Here is an 18,062-nt window from a genome sequence, read left to right as displayed (position 1 = left end):
GAAAATCAGAAGGAGATTTAGTCTGTATGGACACCGTGGTGAAAGGAACAAAGAGGTGCAGTGACTCCCCTACCAACTCCACCTTCAGGGCTCCTGACATCAGATCATGATTTAACTAGAGAGCTGTCGGTACACACGGCTAAGCAGTCCGTCAAGGCATGAGTTCAGCCAGCATTGCCGTCTCAGCTTCAGGTTCTCCTGCAAGGTGGCCTGACCAGTTGTCAGTGCTGCATGACATTTCCTCCAGAAACAAGGTCCCCCTCTGACTGACACCATGTTTCAGCCTTTTCCTTTTCCCAGCATGAGAATCCTGAGAAAATCCACTTGGGCACGGGAGGCAATGTTTCAGTCTGGTAGCTGAAGGGATGTGTCCCTGTCTCTGTTCCTGTAAGGGTGGTTTCACCATTTATTCATGGAGTGAAAGAATGAACAGTGCCTGACTGGGCTCCAGTAGTCAACACCACACCCTATGCTTGCTTCCTCTGCTTGATATTCCAGTGAAGCCCATGTCCTTGCTCCCATGTTACCTCCGTTGTGAAAAATACAAGATGTTCTGGCGGCTCATTTAAAATGGAGCCCACCAACCATCACAAAGGTAGGGGGAAAGGGAAGGCACTGGCCGGATTCGCCCCCTACTGGCCAGTGTGTGGCATTCGCTGGCCTCCAAGCTTGATTGCAGTTCTTCCTTGAGACTCACAGAACTGAAGAGATTTCATGAACCTGAGGGGAAGCCATCTTGCTGAAACCACACAGTGAGCTCCTGTAGATGCTGGAGGGACAGCAGGGCTCTCAGGACTCCAGGGCCTAACTTAGCAGTCAAGGCCGATCAAAGTCACAAGTGACCTTAATCTATATTCCTAAATCAGTTTACCTGAAGATTTCAAGCCTTCAAATATCTTTGCTAAAGTTTTAGGTATTTGAAAAAAAAATTTTTTTTTTTTTTGTTGCCAATGATCACAGAAAGATTACAGCCATTTATCTTTTATACTAACTGATGCTATTTTAGGAAACCACCCTAAAATAGGGTGTTAGCCTCTCTTACATACCCTTGCTGTCAGCCCAGCTTCTTTAAAATTGTCCATAAAACGGTAAAGAGATTTCATTTTATTTTTGCTTTGTTTTGATTTATTTTTTTATTAGGCAGTACTTCTCACGTGTAGTCCTAGCTGGCTTAGAACTTGCTTTGTAGATCAGATCAGCCTCGGACTCACAGAGATCCACCCGTCTCTGCTTCCTGAGTGCTGGGATTAAAGGTGCGCACCACTACAACCAGCTTTGCTATTTAGAGACAAGGTCTCACTATGAATCTAAGCCAGCTTCAAGCTCCCAGTCTACCTGCTCGTTTGTGTAGGAGGGAGCCTCCACACTCAGCTTCATTTCTTGTACAATTATATGTTTTCCGATATCTTGATTATTACGGTTAAACACAATGAGCAAAGAATCAAAGCGGAGGAGTTACAATGCTCTCGGGAGGTTTACATTGTGAAGGCTTAACGTGTATATTTTAGAATAATAGTAGAGAGCACAAGGTCTTCCTACTCACAGGTAGCACTAGGGAAACCAGGAACATTAAAATTGCAGGCTTTCATTTCCAGGGAAGGAATTTACACGTTTCTGTCCAGAAAGCTGGTATTAAATATAGTTAGTAACCTGGAGATTTTTTTTCTATCAGTAGAGCCAACCTCACCTAAACCACCCAGACTTTTTTTTTTTTTACACAGGTTCCTCTGTGTAGCCCTGGCTGTCCTGGAACTCACTCTGTAGACCAGTCTGGCCTCAAACTCAGAGATCCACCTGCCTCTGCCTCCCTAAGTGCTGGGATCAAAGGCGTGGGCCACCATTGCCCAGCTTCCCAAAATGTTATTTATCCCAAACTCCTGAGCATTGTTTCTCAGTCAGTAGAACCCATTCTTATTAGAGAGATCCCATGTACTTTGAAAAAGAGCCTACTATATGATGCTTACTTCAGAATCTTCCGATGGATGTTCTTTGAGCCCACAAAATGAGCCAGTTCAAGCCAAATTAAAGTATGAAGTAAGGTAGGCTTATTGGGAGCAGCTCTCAGACAGGTACCCTGGTCCCAAGGACCAGAGCCAGGGAAGTCACCATGCATCCAGCGGTAGCCTAGGCGTTGCCAGGAAGTTTCAGCCTCTTGAGAGTGAAACCGGAAGTAGAAGTTCAGGGTCCAGGAGGAAAAGGGTGAAACCCAAGATCAAAGGAGCTCAGGGTTCCAGAGCCCAAGCCAGGTGGCAATGTGATCAGCCAGTAATTGAGGCTCCCTTAGAGCTCCAAAACCAAGAGAGGCGGAGGCGGGAGCCCAGTTTTCTCTGGGTACACAATCGAGAGCAGCCGGCTGCTTGCTCCTGCAGATGGGCATTGAGTGGGCAAAGTGGCGCTAGGAAAATGGTGGCAGCCATCCGCGCTGACATGCTGGGGAATGGCAGAGCTTGTGGCGGCCAGCAGCACATGCCTGACACACCAGCGGTCAACCCCTCAGAGTCCAGCAATATATTCTTCAGGGAGAAGAGAAGCCTGCCCTTCCCAGAATAAACGGTGAGTCTCAGCAGTCGTGGTGAAATAGGTGATGCTGGCCCATTTATTTTGTGTGGAACCTTGGGCAGTGGGAGGAGTTTTGAGGGAGAATATGTTTGATTTGCTGGGGATAAGGAGTGCCAGGGATACTTCATTTATAAAGGGGAGAGCAGTACTTAATTATCCTGTGGGTGGGGGAAGGACGCCAGGAACGGTGAAAGGTCATTGGTTGAAAGCCAAGACGCCAAGACCTCTCGTTAGCATAGGGTGGGTGTTTCCAGGAAACCCCAGGTGCACACTTAACAGGTTTCTTATCAGGAAAGGGTTGGGCTTGTTATCTCCCTGAGGGCTAGGTGATGCTTCATAGACGATCTGGGATTCCCCAGATCTGGGGGAGAGGGAATCCAGCTGAGAAAAGGGAGTCTACCATCTTGTACCAAGCTCAGAGGCTCTCTGGAAATGCCAAACTTAGATCCTAACAGCAGGATCCCATAGGGGAGAAAGAGTGTACACACAAAGAGAAAGAGAGAATGAGAGAATGAGAGAAAGACAGGCAGAGAGAGAGAGGGAGAGAGCAAGCAGGAAACCAAAATGTCTGGATTATATAGTGAAGAGCCTCTTGGGGTGGGGGTGGGGAGAGGAAGCCCAGCCCCTCGACTGGAAAGTTCAGAGTAGGGGTGGGGTATGCCAGCCATGCCCTGTAACAGGTAGGGACTGAGGGATGCTGGGAGAACCTGTAGACTAAGTCCAATTTGGTTAATAGGCACCTCAGCCTCTTGTCCCTGGTCTGAATCTCCACATCTTTCTCCCAAGACCCTTATCCTGAGCATTGTTTTTCAGTCAATAGGACCCATTCTTATGGAAGTGGTCACAAATATTTTGCAAAACGCATGTACTTTGTGAACGAGTTAGATGTACTCATGCCTTCAGCTTTGTTGTGATAATTGTCAGGAGGAAATTTTTTTTATTTTTCCAGAAGTTGTACTGGCCTTAAATATGTCAAAAACAAACTACTCAGAGTCATATTCTATAAGTTTGACCCCACACTGGCCATGTAGAACTGGATTTCCCTCTTGCCTCATGCAGATCATGCCCCTACGATCTGTAGCATTTGCAGGGACCCCCACAGACAATCATCTTTTGGGGTTTGTTTGTTTTTGCTGAAGGAACTTTGCTACTTGATAATTAACCAAATTTCTCTCAAAAATTTTAATGTTTCTAGCAATGAACTGGGAGATAATTTTAAATTATACCAACTGCTTCTGTGTCAGAGGGCAGTGTGTGTTGTGGATATAAACATGATTTTTGTTTTGGTCCCAGGTATGGGATGTGGGACTGATTCAGATGGTCCACAGCAGCAAACTCATGCAGGCTCTGAGAGGCGCTCTTTACCAGCTGCAGATCATTTAAATCTGAGGATTCTGGAGAGAGAACAAATGCCAGAGCCCAGAGATTAGAGCTCCAAGAAAGAACAAGGCTGCTGCTGCTTCCCTCACCTCAGCTCCTGTTGCTGTTGTTGCAGTGAGACAAGAAGTTGCAGTTCTCCTGAAATGAGGATTAGATTCCTAATCCTGGCTCCACAGAACAAGATGACCCAAGCCAGCAGGAAGCAGCTAAGAAAGAGAACTGCGCTCCCTCTTCCACTAACGCTTTCTCTCTCCTACCTGGTGCTGAGATGTTGGAAGGGATGGGGGTGGAGTAAGGAGAAAAAAATATTAAAAAAAAATGTAAATAAAAGTTTTTTTTTAAAAAAACTAATGCCAATAGGTATGTTGTAGAAAATATAAATGCTAATAATGTTTATTATTAATGCCTATATCAATATCAATGAAAGACACAAACGTCTGAGACATTTTAGATAAGCGCTATTTCACTCTGGCGCTGGGCAGATATTTCTCCCTAAACTACTTCCCATCCATAATCCCAAAATACTGGCACATGCTTTCCATCTGGGCCATTCTACATTCTTAGAGTTCATTCCAACCCGTGAACATGGTTCTTTACACATCTGTGTGGGTATTAATATTTACTATTGATTTATCTGGAGTTAAACAGTGGTTATTCCTAAACCTGCTGTATACCCAAATCACCACATAGAGACTATTTTAATTAACCTAGATTCTTTTAATTATTATTAAATTATTTTATTATTATTTTAATTAACCTAGAGCACAACGCTGGGCAATGTTTACGCCATCCTAAACCTCTAAACCCACATAGTTTCCTACCATTCAGATATAAACCATTATACTTGCTTTTAGTCATATGTTAGGTCCAGGCCATCTCTCCACGTGGTTCCAAGACCTCTCCTCTGGATTCTCCTGCAGATCCTCTGCTTCTCCCTCCTGCTTCTTCTCTCTCCCCTCCTGGCTAGGATGCCTCACCCTATCCTCTCCTTTGCACAGCATTGGCGCTGGTTATTTTATTGACAACAAAGAGAACAAATGGTGGCTTGTTTACACAAACTTCAGACAGGTGATGCTTAGACTAAGCATCACAATGCAATGTCCAGATTGAAACCAGATAGAGGGGTAAAGACATCAGCATTTGAATGAACAAGGGTACATTCCATAAGAATATTATACCATGGTAGCTCTCCTTTTTATGCTATTCCTGAACCTGTCTCCTCCTCCTTCCTGTGATCCTCTCCTACTCCAAATATTCATACCTTGTCCACGCCTCCCTAATGTCTTCCCTCCCCAGGTGTGATCCCTAATTTTTTCAGCCAATTAGGGATATTTTGAAGGCAAGGATTACAAACATCATTTTGGGATACATGAGTGTTTGCTTGTAATAGATAGCAAACAGACCTCATGGGGGCAAAATAATTAACAATAACATACAAAGCACCAGAGCATGCCCGTTCAGTGGTATGATTGCTAATCTTGATTATCAACTTGATTACATCTGGAGTCATATAAACTGAGCACATCTGTGGTGGCTTGAATGAATATGGCCCCCCAAAACCTGACATATCTGAATACGTGGTTCCAGTTGTTGGAACTGTTTGGGAAAGGTTAGGAGGTGTGGCCTTATTGGAGGAGGTGTGACAATGGGGCAAGCTTTAAGGTTTCAAAAGCCCATGCCATTCCTAGTTGGCACTCTTTCTCTTCTCCCCCCTCTGTCTCTCTCGCTCCCTCCCTCTATCTGTGTGTGTGTGTGTGTGTGTGTGTGTGTGTGTGTGTGTGTGTAGGAATATATATGATAATATTACTCACAAACTACCAAAAGATGAAAACAGTCTAAATGTCCATCATCCAATGAGTGAACATCCATACATCAGATGTTATTCAGCAAACAAAAGAATGGGATATACATTGTAGCATACATGAACCTGGAAAATTAAGACTTTGTGTTGTGGTTTGAATGAGAATGGTTCCCATAGTTGTGTATTTGAATGCTTGGTCACCAAGGAGAGGAACTATTTGAGAAGGATTAGAAAGTATGGCTTGTTGGAGGAGGTGTTTTGCTGGAGGTGTGCTTTGAGGTTTCAAAGCCCACAGCAGGCCCATTCTCTCTCTCATTCTCTCTGCCTGCTGCCTAGGATCAGGATGCAAACTTCTCAGCCACTTCTCCAGCACTATGCCTGCCTTCCTGCCACCATGCTCCACACCATGATGACAGTGGACTAACCCTGTGAAACTGAAAGAGAGCCCCCAATTAAATTTTTTCCTCTTATAAGAGTGTCCTTGGTCATGGTGTCTCTTCACAGCAATCGGACAGTAACTACGACAGGAAGAAGTTGGTACCAGAAGTGAGGTATTGCTGATAGGCCTGGCCACACTTTTGTTTGGAGAAACATGGAAAACTTTGGGATTTTGTTCTGTTATGCCCAGTTCACGAACCCCAAATAGATTCCGCTGTAAATACATGAGTTTTTTTATGTATGCATGTTCGAACACAGGACACAAACCTCCTGTGGAAACAGGAGAGGAATGCAGCCCTGAGGTCTAGGGGTACAGTTTTTAAGGGAAAAAAAAAAAAACAACACAAACAGTGATGTACATCCTTTGGCATTACATGATCGGGTAAGGGAAATTAACTTTTGAAATGATTGGTCCACTTTAGGCACCAAGACTACAAACAGTTCTGGCCTGGTCAGAACTGGGCTGATTTCCTAGCAATTGTATAATTAGAGGGCAGGGAAAGAATGCAGTAAGTCTAGTTCCTCCCCTCAGGACATTACTGGACATGTGTTCACCTAGCTAGCCTTAAAACTATACCCACTGATTTTAAGTCTTTGGTCTCTCAGTTCTAGAAAACATCGATTGGATGTTTTAATCAGGGCTTAATAGGCCATCCTTGTAGGAGCAGGGAAGACGGTGGTGCTGAGGTTGATGTGGTCTATGGAGGTATAGCTCAAAAAGTTTCTGAGTGGAAGAATATTAATAAGTGGCCTAGAGATCATGCTTGTGATTTTGGCAAAGAATATGTCTGTCCTATGCCTTTGTCCTAAGAATCTACCTGAAACTAAATTGAAAAGTTTTGGACTAATGTCAGTGGCAGAGATGATTTCAAGACAGTTAAGTATTAACCATGTCACATGGCTATTAGTGACTACTTCTCATGCAGATCTACAGTGAAAAAGGAATAAGTAAGGTAAAGAAAAAAAAAGTACAGTTTGAGGAGAAAAAAGAACCAGAAAATGCAATGATGGAGCCAAGTCCTGAGCACATGGAGATAAAATAATTAAAGGAAGGCCCGTCTCAAAATTGGATGAAAGGAGAAGTGCCCTCAGGGCAAGACCCCACCCAGCTAAGCTTCCAACTTGTGAAAAGGAATTAAAGGAAGTCTTAAGTAGCAAAAGAAACCAACAACAATGCAGAGCTGAGGCAAATACAGTTGGAGAGGAAGTAAAAGAGTTTTATATAAAGAGAGATGAGGTTTGAGGTGTGACTCAGTGCAGAACACTTGCCTAGAACTATGGATGCCCTCAGCACTGAGGAAGGGAGGAGGGCCACAGAAAGCCATTGTGAAGTCTGACTACACAAGGACTAAAGGAGGTAAGAGATGAAGGTCATCATCCGGGTGATAAGTGTCACCCGGATGGCATCATCCATGCACCCTGGGTGGCTTCAATGTTGGCAGAGAAAGAAGGGACATCTCTTTCTCCTCTTAAGACCTAGCCAGCCTGATTCCTGGGCTCCATGGCTGAGACCTTCAAAACATGTACCAATATAGCTGTTGGCATATCTAAGTCTTCTGTGCTTTCTAGAACATTCTACCTCATACAACCACAAGGAAATATACACTTCTCCTCCAGAATTAAAAACAAACAGACAAACACAATCAACATCGACAATCCAGTAACTGAGAGCATCTGTAGTGTCTACTTGAGTGCCACTGTGATCTGTTGAAGCTAAGTGAGTCCTGGAATGTGCAGCTCAAACAGGACAAGGTATAAACATACCTGACATTTCTCTGTGTGCTTTCCATGGGACCTACCCTGATCACTTATTGCTTTCTATTTCACTTCTTCAGGAACAAGCTCTGTCACATTGTGCACCCTTCCTATAACACCAGAAGAATGATGGGAAGACATCAGGGTATACTGGGGTTTTCTGAGACTAAGTGCAAGGGTGTGGGGTGTGTGTGTGTGTGTGTGTGTGTGTGTGTGTGTGTGTGTCTACTCCTTTTAACTCAACTTTCCACTTAGATTGGGATTTGCTTACATTTTATTTGGAAATATGAAGAGGGGTATGTTTGTGTCCTGGCTTTGTAATTGAACTGACACCCTTAATCATTATCATTTGATATGTTAATGTCATGGACCCTCACAAGTGACTCATGGCCAGTGGTCACCTGGCCAGAGTGTCAGGGCTGGTGCTCTTTCAACCCCTATTGTCACAGTCCTCTGTTTACCAGTAGTGAGTTCCAGATCTCGGAAGCCACTGCTTGCCAGGCTCCCCTAGCTGAGATCATCCTCCCGAAAGACACCTCTCTGAAATGGCTAGTGGTGCCAACCTAAGTGTCACCCGGATGGCATCATCCATGCACCCGGGGTGGCTTGTCTTCAGTGTTGGCAGAGAAAGAAGGGACATCTCTTTCTCCTCTTAAGACCTAGCCGGCCTGATTCCTGGGCTCCATGGCTGAGACCTTCAAAATAAAATAAAATTAAGTCCTTTAGGGCAATCATTGTCCCTATTTCTTTCTTTTACAAAATCCCTGCCTAGATTAATTTATGAAAAGATGCCTGGTCAGGTATGGTGATGCACATCTGTAATCCCAGCAGTCAGAAGACAGAAACAGGAGAATTGGGAGTTTAAGGTCTTGGTGTCTTGGTCATTGTTCTATTGCTGTGAAGAGCACCAGGACCACAGCAACTCTTACGAAGGAAAGCTTTTAACTGGGGCTTGCTTATACTTTCAGAGGTTTGGTTTATTGTCATCTTGCTGGGAAGTGTGGCAGCGTGGGCGGAACCATTCCATGCAGGCAGACATGGTGCTGGAGAAATCGATTGAGAGTTCTACATCCGGGTCCAGAGGCAGCAGGAAAAGAGAGACACTGGGCTTGAGCATCTGAAACACCAAAGCCCACTCCCAGCGGTAATACTTCTTCCAACAAAGCCACACCTACTTCAACAGGGCCATACCTCCTAATCCCTGTCAATTAGTGCTACTCCAAGGGGAACCGATGAGAAGTTGATGGGGAGCATTTCTAGTCTAACCACACTTGGCTACACAGTAAGTTTGAGGTAGGCCTGGACTCCAGCAGCCCTTTTTGATTTTGTTTGTTTATTTGTTTTTCAAGACAGGGTTTCTCTGTGTAGGCTGTCCTGGAACTCACTTTGTAGACCAGGCTGGCCTCGAACTCACAATGATCCACTTGCCTCTGTCTCCCAGAGTGCTAGGCTCACAAGCATGCACCACAGTGCCCAGCTAACGTTGTCTTATTAAGTACACACACACACACACACACACACACACACACACACACACACACACTGGGGGGGGACAGGATCAGGTGGGTAGGACTATAGCTCAGTTGGCAGAATGCTTGTCTAGCATGCTTGAGCCCTAGGTTTAATCCTGTTATGCCCGAATTGCAATACCCTAAAAGACCACCACCAGGAGTTGAGTCCATTGCAAAACGCACCAGGATCTTTTTATTACAAGCTGCAGCTTGGGCTCACACGCCCACGGCCGAAGCGGTGAGAGCCTAAGAGCCTTGTGCTCTGGTTAGTTGGGTGATTTAAAGATTCCAATCCCTCCCAGCAGGCCCAAATAGGGGATTCCTGCCTGGCAAGCATCTATTTGTCGAAACAGAAAAGGGATGTTGCATTTTGAATTGATTGGCTATAGGAAGGCCCCCAAACCATTAATGGTCTGGCGTCCCTTCCTAGGGGGAATGGGCCCGTTTCCTAGCAACTGTATCTCTAGTGGGTGGGGAAAGGATGCAGTAAGGTTAGTTCTTTTTCTCAGGGCATTAGGGCTAACCCTTCCCAGAAGGTGGCTGGATATATCTCCACCCAGCTAGCCTTAGTTCAGGCCTGTGCTTTAAACTTTAAAATAATACCTACTGATTTTTAAGTCTTTGGTCTCTCAGTCCCAAGCATTGTATAAATTGGGCATGATGACACACACCTGTAATCTTAGCATTTGGGAGGTGGAGCCCTGGTGTGATGGCTAATCTTGGTTATCAACTTGATACCTGGGAAGAGGGTACCTCAGTTGAGGAATTGCCTTTATCAGATTGGCCTGAGGGCATGTCTGTGGGACAGTTTCTTGACTGCTAACTGATACAGGAGGGCCCAGCCCACCGTGGGCGGAACCATTCCTAGGCAGGTCTGCCTGGATGTTTAAGAAGGATTGCTGAGCATGACTCAAGGAGAAGTAAGGAAGGAGAGCTCCTCTGTTGTTACTGCAGGCTCTTGCCTTCAGTTCTTGCCTTGGCTTCCTTCCAGGACGACCTTTAACCTGTAAGAGGAAACAAACCCTTTTCTCTCCAAGCTGCTTTTTATCATGATGTTTATCACCACAACAGAAAACACACTGGAACACAGGGGGGATCATATGTTTAAGGCTATCCTAGCTACAGAGGAAATTCAAAGCCAGCCTGGGGTACATGAGACACTCTCTCTCAAAAAGAAAAAGAAGAAGTTATCTTCTGGGCTTGAGAGGGAAGGCTGCAGACAGGGATGGGTACTAAAGACAGGAAGAGAAGAAACTGAGTGCTGTGAAGTTGCTCCAGGCCTGGAGCCTGCCTGGATTTATAGCTGAGAGTCAAAGCAGAAGGATCAACATATGGGGCCACCAGGATGGCTCAGTGGATGGAGGCCACCAAGGCTGACCTCATGAGTGTGAGTGCTGGACACACACGGAGGATGGAGGGAACTGGCTCCCGCCGTTATCCTCTGGCTTACACACCAGCACTGTGGCATGTGTGTGCTTATGTAAACACACAGGCACTCAATAAATAAATAAAAATATAAGTTGGGGTTTTCTTTTTCTTTTTTTCTTTTTTTGTCCCTCTCTCCTTCAAATCAACTAGGGGAGACACTGAGGCTCTAAAAGGTTAAGGGTGTGGCCAATTATTGAGGGAAGAAGCTGAGTGAGACTGGAGCCCAGCCCACCTGACTGTCAGGGCCCAACTCTCTGCCACTCCCCTTTGAGAACTAGTGCTGAGCAGCGGGGGTCAGGAAAGAGGGGGTGTCAGGGTTGGGAGAGGTTCCGGTTTACACGTGGGATCCTGGAGGCAGCTACAGAATGGAGGGTGGCCCCTCGTGGGTTGGGGAGAGACAGATAAAAAAGGTGTGTGGCAAGGTGGAGAAGACAACTGAGAGCTAAGCAGAGCAAGCTCCCTGCTGCCACCTCTCTAGGCCATCTGTCCCAGCCCAAGCTGGCTGTCCCAGAGTCCAAGTTACAGACTTTGCTCTCGGCACTTTCAGGGCTGGGGGGGGGGGGGGACACGGGACAGCAGGGGTTGGAGACTATTAAATATTTACAGAATAGTGGAACTTGGAGCTTCTTTGCTGGCAGCCCTGGGTTGAATCTGGCTTGCAGACAGATTTTGTTGGGTCTGACTAGCTCTTTTAAAACATTTAAAAATATTTTTTAAATGGAGAGATCTCACGGAACAGATTTCTTGTCTTTCTTGGAAACTAGAAATCTCTCCCAACACTGGACCGTGCTCCCCTCAGCAGTAACTGAGCATCAGTCTCTTTCCAGCCCCCACCTGTGGCGGCACTGCCTCTCATCCACTCTGCTAGCCTCTGTGGCCTTGAAATCCCGTATCTCATAACCCCCATCCCACCCTCTCACCCTCCACCCCCGCCGCCACCACGGGAACACTGCTGGCGTAAAGCTGGCTTAGTGTGGACTCAGAGGGCCCTCTGGATTTGAACTTTAGGTCCCTGAAGGATGCTGGCTGGTAAATGTTCATCCTCTTGAGTGAATGTATAGAGATACTGACCAAAGGTGGATGCGGGCTGAGAAAAAGGAGACTGGGCACCAGAGTCGGGACATACTTTTTCTAGAGAAATAAACATCTGTGTTGGTTTGTGACAGGGTCTCTTGTGGCAGAGGTTGTCTTGAAGCTTGCTGTACAGCTGAGGATGGCTTTGAACTCCTGCCGCTCCTTCCTTCAACTCCTGACTGCCAGGATTCCAGCTACACACCACTACACCCAGTTTAAAGCGATTCGGAGGCATGTGTTCTGCTCCATCCTAAACCCCTGTTTTACCGTAGGAGGCCAGGGCTTGACTGAATACGGGCTCCACCCCCTAGCTGAGCTGCCCTGAAACTCACCCTGGCCCTGCGGTGAGAGGAAGGGTGCTAGGCAGATTCGGTGGTTGAGAGGGCGGGAGGATGGCTGAGTCAGAGTCCAGTGGGGAGGAGAGCTGGAGAAGATCTGCAGCGACTGTGCGTGTGCCCACGAGGAGAGGTTTCAGTGGAGTGGGAAGGGAGAATGAGCGGATTGCAGAGGACAGCGTAGGCGGTGGGAGTCTAGCCGGGATTCACGTAGGCGGCTCTGTCAAGATATTTGCTAACAAAGAGCGTTAGGCTGGGCTTTGGGTATTTGCTTTGAGGCAGCTAAGGAGAGGAAGGAGGAAGTTGGGAGAGGAGGCGAGAGGAGAGAAGGATTAGGGATAGAGTTTCTCTTGAGGCTAGAAAAGGTCTTCCCTAGCAATGAGTCTGTAAGAAAAAATGTAGCCTCTGGGCTGCCAGTGAGCCAGGCTGGCCCAGGTTGGCACAGTCAAGGAGAGCAAAGAAATGTTCCAGAAACTTCTAGAGGGATTTTTTTTATTATTTTTTATTTTTTTAAGGTTTTTATTCTGTGGCCTTGTCTGTAGCAGATTTGAAGTCCCAGAAAATGGGGAATGGGGACATGTCCTGTCATGCACGTACATGCTCATACACACACACACACACACACTGTATACCTGGAGGAAATTTTAAATTTCATTAAAGCCAGCAAACTTTAACCTGGGGAACCGAGATCCTCTTTACACTCTTCTTGCTTTTGCTGTTGTGTTTGTTTTGAATTATGTATCGAGGGAGATCCGCTTTGTTTTTCTCCACGCTGGGGGCTTCCCAGAGCTAGGTGCAGCCCTGCCCTGAATCAGAGCCGCTTCAGAGCCAGGAGGACGTGGCAGAAGGCCCAAGGCCCAGCCACAGTGCAGGAAGGGCATGCCACTTGGGAGTGTGTGCCTGCCTGAGCCTTTCCTGTGCTCTCAGAAAGTTCAAAACATGCTGGAACTCGGGAGGAGAGAGATTTGCCCTAGTGACTAAGACGCGTTCAAACATTTTCCCACAGGCTCCTCCTGCACGTCCCAAAATAAACTGCAGGCCTGGATCTTAGGCCTCTGGCATGTGCTTACATTTGTATAATGTTACAGAGCGGCAGGCTGGTGGGTGGGTTACACTCACAGGGGGATTTTAGGGAATGCTCTGCTCACAGTGGGATTCCTGGCTAAGCTTCCAGGCTGGGGCCAAAGGACGAATGCTATAGGCAAACACCACAGCAGGAACAAGTGTACCCTACCCATCAGACCAAGGAAAAAAGTGCTCGCTTAAAAAAGTGTGTGTGTGTGTATGTGTGTGTTAATGGAGTTGTGCCTATAGCCTTGCACATGCTAAGCAGGTTCTCAGAGCCCTGAGGCATTGAGTTCGTCTGTGTCAAGCTGATACAGCACTTGAAATAAGGCAGTGTGGAGCTGGACCTGCCTTCCTTCAGGGATTTAGTCCTACACAGAAGATGAGCGAAGATGCCTATCAGGTGATGGCAATTAGGGCAAAGGACAAGAGGAGTCTGGAGAAACCAGGAGGAGGAAGGTAAAGCCCACATGAGGAGGAATTCGTAATGAACTGGGCCTCAGAGAATACGAGGTACAGGGTAAGGAAGGCTGAAGGGGAGAGTGGGAGCAAAGAGATGAAAGGGAAGGGCAACAAGAAAGCCCAGCACCATAGTGAGGGGTGCAGGGCGCCCGAGGCTCTCAGTGTGTGTCACCTTAGTCCCGGAACACCTGTCACATGCTGTGTCAGCAGCTGCAGAGATGGCTCAGGGGTTAAGAACAGCCATGTCCGGCGGCTCACAACTGTGTGTGCATGTGTGTGACATGGGGTGTGGAGGGCTGAGATTTGTTGTTGTTTAAATTTTTATTTGATGGAAATGGGTGTTTGCCTGCCTCCACATGTGTATAACGCTGTGTGCCTCATGCCCTCAACTGGATTGGGTTCCCTGGAATTGGAGTGACAGACGGTTATGAGCCATCGTGCATGGAATCAAAGCTGGGTCCTCTGGAAGAGCAGCCGGTGTTCTCAACCTCTAAGCTCTCTCTCCGGTCCCCAGGTAAACATGCAGAAAGGAAACGTGTTTACTTCAGCTAACCTCCTGCACATACTTGTTAAACAATAATACAGAGCATCGCTTGGCTGGCCATTTTCTTCTTGCGATGGAGTGGCTTGGCGGGAGCGGTGGCTCGCTGCAGCTGCCCTGCATGGCGTCGCTGACAGCATCACACACCAAATTTGTACCACACATCACTAAGCCAGGGAGAGATCCAAATTCAGTATTTGACATATAGCTTCTACTCAGTGCATCCTGCATTCCTGTGATGACTCAGACCGTGGTAAGCCAGGGACCATCTGCAGCCCAGGTGGTTTGCTGCGCCCGAGATAGGAAGGAATCCCCTAGGATTCTGAAGTGATATATTGAAGAAAAAAGAACCAAATACTCTGAGTTTGGAAGAGGTGAAGAGTCTCAGAATTCTGTGTCCCTTTGACAGTCGGTCATAGTAAATAAAAAAAAAAAGTTGCACTATATAGTTTATTATTAGACCTATGATTATCACGGTGGCATTATCTAACCCGCTATCACAAATAATAAGACACAGACACCTGTTAGATTTTATAATTGCCTTATTTACTTTGGGCTGGGCAGATATTTCTACCTATGCCATCTGAATCACCTCACAGTCCATCTCCCAGCCCTCATCCTATCTCCATCCTATCTTCATCCTCATCCTATCCTCCTAAACTATCCTATCTTCCATGAATAATCTTATAAATACTTGCTTTATTCTTCATTCGGGCCTTTTCACAGCATTATTGGAGCCCTTCCTCCCGGCCCCTGTGTTTTTTTCTCCCTAGGCGAACCCATCAAGGCATCCTCCTCCTTCTCTCATCTGTCTGTCTCTTGTGATTCTCATGATTCTTCTGGCCTCAAAAGCCTGGAAACCTAGCCACGCTTACCCCATTCTGCCCTGCCCAGGTATAGGCCATTTAATGACCCAATCAGGTATAATGTTTTAGGCAGGTTTACACAAACAAGGGTGGGTGTATCTGGCGGTCAGTAACCAGATCTTGAGGGCCAGTAATCAGCGTCAGACCATCCTCCAACAACAGTCCTTGCTCACTGTGGTGATCAATCTTGTCAAGTTGATGGGATCAGAATCACCACGGAAACATACTTCTGAGCATGCCTGTGAGAGTTTCCAGATTCTTTTAATTGAAATAGGAAGACCTACTCTGAAATTGGGTGGCCCCATTCCCTGGGGTGGGTTCTGGAACTGAAAACACAGAATGGACCTGAGTACCACTATTTATTTTTGTCTGCTTCCTGATGGCTGACACAAAGCGATCAGCCACCTTGAGATCCTGCCACCATGCCTTCTCCACCAAGTAGGACTATATTCTGAATGTGTTACCTGAAATAAACTCTTCCTCCCACCCTCCCTCCTTTCTTCCCTTCCTTCTTCCCCCCTTCCTCTCTCTTCCTTCCTTCCTTGAGCTGTTTGTGTTAGGTATTTTGCCACAGCAGTGAGGAAAGTAACTAATCCACCACCAGTCCCACTTGGCCCAAGACTGAGATGCCATGACATGGATCTCTGTGCAAATTCTGCCCGCTCCTGGCTGTATGGCCGGCATTTGTTCAATGTATTGAAGGAGGATGTTGACCACAATTAACCTTGTCATCTGCCAGGCACCACTTGCAGAATCCACTTGTCTGAATTCATAGAATCATTTCCCTATTATCTAAGTGAGGGACCTGGGGAGAAAGAGACTCCCGTAACTGGCCATGTACGTACTGTAAAGCTGTGATTTGAGCTCAGAGCAACCCAAGCCTGTACTCTGAGCTACAATGCTCTCCAGCTGGTACGGAGGTTTAGGTTAAATGAGCCGTGGTCCCTGGACACCAGATACTCAGCAGTGCTGCTGCCCCCAGCTCCTACGGCGCCAAGACAGCTATGTTTCCTTGCAGCCAGCAGTTTTCGTGGTCTCCTGCAAGATCCAGGGCTAGGAGCCGCTTGTGTTGATGTCCACATTATATCTGGTTTGGATGGGCCAAAGCAGTCAACTGTGTTAGAGATCAAATCACTGTGATTCATGATTAAAAAAAAAAAAAAAATCCAAGTCCAGGGACCTTAGTGTCTGGGTGAATTAAGCAGAGATGTCCCCTGTCTTTAGTTGATTTACAGCATGGGCAGACTGGGGCTCTTGCTCAGTGGGAGGAGCCTGTATGAGGCTCCTGGTTTGATCTCCCATCCTGGGAAGTGGAGGATGATACCCAGCAAGGCTTCTTTCTCTGTTTACAGTTGAGTTTCTAGAGTCCCTGGCATGTTGGCTCTCCCTCCCCTGGTGAGGGAATGATGTTGGCAGAACCCCACCAGCATGACTTCAGCCTTTCTCAGCAAGCTACGAGTGGCAAGTACAGCAGTGTGTATTTTTGTGTGGCATCGTCAGGCACCAATATTAACCTCAGGATAGTCATGAGGAGCTCAGCGTGGGGCTCTGAAGTCAGCACACACGCGTGTTTCAATGTCTCAGGTCCCTCTCTTCCTTTCCATCATTTGGCAAGTTGGGTAGGCGGTATGTGAAGAAAGAAGGCAGAAAACTGAACACATCCCCACACAGGGGTCGAGGGTCAGGGTGGCTATGATCTTTCCCAAGCTTTACTTTTTTTTTTTTTTTTCCTTTTGTGATTATAATGACAACTCTTCGATAGTGAGAAATCTGGAATTTTGGTTTCTTTAAAAGAACACAGAAATATTGTAAGAACGTGTTTTCATTTCAATCCCAGGTGTGGGGATATGGGGCTGCCTTGGACTGTCCACAGCAGCTGACTTCGATTTGCCTTGTGCTCTAGCGTGCAGAGCCATGGTTTTGCCAGCTGCAGAGTTTCTGTGATGTGTGACGTTTGGAATTCTGGGAACTTTTCAGAGCCCTGATAGGTGGGGTTGGTGGGAGGTGGGAGTGGTGTTGGGGTTTTAGATTCAAGGATCTCTCCCCCCTCTGTCCTTTCTCTCTTGACTAATGATATGGGGTGAATCCAGGGGGATAAAAGATGGGGAAAAGAACCCACAAAGTAGCAAACTCCAACTACACCTTTTTTTTCTCCAAGCCCTCCCATAGATCCTTTGTTTCCTTCACATTCATGACCTATTTTTTTCGTTGTTACTGCATGCATGTATATGTATATATAGTACATCCCTAAATACAACTTGCTTTGTCTGCATATTCCTTTGTTGTCCCTGTCCACTTTGTCATGTTTATTAGTGTTGTTTGTGTTCAGCTTATGTTTAGGCAGCCATGTTGGTGAGACTTTATGGGTGTAGCCTCTGACATTACTAGGAGACACAATCACACAGAAAACTTCCTGATCCTCATCTCAGGATCTTTCTGGTCCTCTGCAATTTTCCCTGAACCTCAGGTGAGGAAGTGTTTTGTAGATGTATCCATTAGGCCTGAACACCACAACTCTGCATTTTGATCAGTTGAGGTTTTCTGTAGCTGTCTACTGTTGCAGTTTCCTTGATGAAGGCTGAAGACTACACTTATCTGTGGGTATAAGGACAAATATTTAGAATGCAGTTAGTGCTTATGCTGGTTTAATAGAGCAGTTGTTGTAAGTTCTCCTCTAATAACCATGACTTCATTGGCACTGAGTAGTTGCCTAGGTTTCCAGTACCAAGCATGTTTTCTTTCTCTCGTTGAGGAGGTCTCAGATTCAACCGGAGAGCTGTTGGTTACCACCAAGATATGCGCACCACTACTTCACCCTTAGGGTTTTGAGCTGTGCTGATTGTTGAC

Source organism: Psammomys obesus, unplaced genomic scaffold, assembly GCF_907164565.1.
Source record: "Psammomys obesus unplaced genomic scaffold, mPsaObe1.curated_primary_1811, whole genome shotgun sequence".
In the NCBI taxonomy this organism is placed as follows: Eukaryota; Metazoa; Chordata; class Mammalia; order Rodentia; family Muridae; genus Psammomys; species Psammomys obesus.
Note: the sequence above shows the minus strand (reverse complement) of the source record.